Genomic DNA, 2,235 nt, shown 5'->3' on the forward strand with positions numbered 1-2,235 from the left:
GATAACTGTGAAATCATTTGGACCTCCCTCAAGCTAGCAAACCGTAAATCAATATATATGTCATCTTATTATAGGCCACCAAACCAACCTTCTGATGCTATCGATAATCTGAATGAATCTATAAGACGAGTCTTCAACAAAGTTAAAAATTTCCCAAACATCATAATTGGAGGAGATTTTAATCTTGGAGACATTGAATGGAACTCAAGTGTCCCAACTCCAACAAATCCAGCTACAGCTTCCTTACATCAAAAGTTCCTTCAAACCATTGATGATTTTTCTCTCTCGCAACATGTCAAAACTACCACAAGACCATCATCTGGTAAGACTTTGGACCTGTTATTAACTACCTACCCGAATGTTATTGTTAATACCTCTACTGCTTCTGGCTTAAGTGATCATCTTGCTGTCATCTTTGAGGTTAACTTAAAGCCTTCTAGATCACTAAAACCTCCTCACAAGGTTTATCAATACAAGAAAGCCAACTTTCCTGATCTATGTAAATTTATGTCAGACTCATCAACTACATTCTTCTCGACAAATCCAGAAAAGAGAACAGTTGAAGAAAACTGGGTCCTGTTTAAAACCTCATTGTCTACTGGGATATCTCAGTTTATTCCACAAAAATCTTCACGCCCAAAATATAAATTACCATGGATTAATACCAACATCAAAAGAGAAATGCGCAAGAAAGATCGTATGCATAAAAAAGCCATTAAGTCCAAAAATCAACAACACTGGGAGGCTTTCAAGCGTCAGCGTAATCTGGTTTCAAAGCTCATCAAAGACTCCCATAATGATTATCTTAATAACATCATAGGCAATAGCTTAAAAGATAATCCCAAAAAGTTTTGGTCTTATGTAAGGAGTAGCAAATCAGAGTCTATTGGCATCCCGCCTTTAAAGAACAATGATTCCTCTGTTTCTGTGACAGACGCACATAAAGCTGAAACTCTTAATACTTTTTTCCATTCAGTATTTACACAAGAACAACTACCAACACCTGTTCTTGGAAATTCACCATATTCATCAATTCCAGATCTTCACATTTCTGCTGAAGGAGTCTGTAAGCAATTATCTGAATTAAATCCCAAGAAGGCATGCGGGCCCGACGAAATTCCTGCAAATGTTCTGAAAGAAGTTTCCCAATCAATATCACATTGGCTAGCATTCATTTTTCAACAATCTTTCGACTGCAACAAGATTCCATCTGATTGGTCAAATGCTTTAATCACAGCGATTCACAAGAAGGGTTTGAAATCTGAGCCAGCCAATTATCGACCCATTTCATTAACTTCTATTTGCTGTAAAATAATGGAACACATCATTCTCAGCCATATGGCCAAACACTTGTCATCTCATAATATCCTTATCAACCAACAACATGGATTTAGGGAAAAATTTTCCTGTGAAACTCAACTAATCTCTGCAATTCATGACTGGGCAAAAACTATTAATTTTCGTGGCCAAACTGATGTTTTATTATTAGACTTCTCAAAGGCCTTTGATTCCGTCCCGCACCAACGACTGCTCATTAAACTTGATTTTTATGGCATCAGAGGTAATATGCTCAATTGGGTCAAAGCATTTGTATCAAACCGCAAACAAAGTGTTTCAGTCAATGGTACTGTTTCTTCATCCAAGTCTGTAGTGTCTGGCGTGCCTCAGGGCTCGGTTTTGGGCCCAGTGTTATTCCTATTGTTTATTAATGACATTTCAACATCTATACAATCTAACCTTCGTCTATTCGCAGACGACTGTGTATTATATAGAGAGGTAGCTTCATTACAGGACTGTCAAGCTTTACAACAAGACCTCGATCGTTTATCTGTGTGGTCAAAAACTTGGCAACTTAAATTCAATGTTTCTAAATGTTATCATTTAGGAATTACTCGAAAGAAAATACCTGTTAAGTTTACTTACTCCATGGATGGAAAATGTATAACCCAAGCATCTTCTACCCCCTACTTAGGAGTAACCATCGCTGATAATCTATCATGGAACGAACACTGTGATAACATCTGCAAAAAGGCAAATTCTATAATAATAATATAATAATTCTGTAATATAAACAAGATTGAGATGATTCAACGACGTGCAGCAAGATTTGTTTTCAATGATTACTCACGCTATAGTAGTGTTTCTCCTATGATCAACTCACTAGGATGGGAATCCTTGGAACAACGTAGGCAATTAAATCAAGCACATATGTTCTATAAAATCTACAATGGCCTT

This window comes from Nematostella vectensis, chromosome 10 (genome assembly GCF_932526225.1).
Source record: "Nematostella vectensis chromosome 10, jaNemVect1.1, whole genome shotgun sequence".
Classification (NCBI taxonomy): domain Eukaryota; kingdom Metazoa; phylum Cnidaria; class Anthozoa; order Actiniaria; family Edwardsiidae; genus Nematostella; species Nematostella vectensis.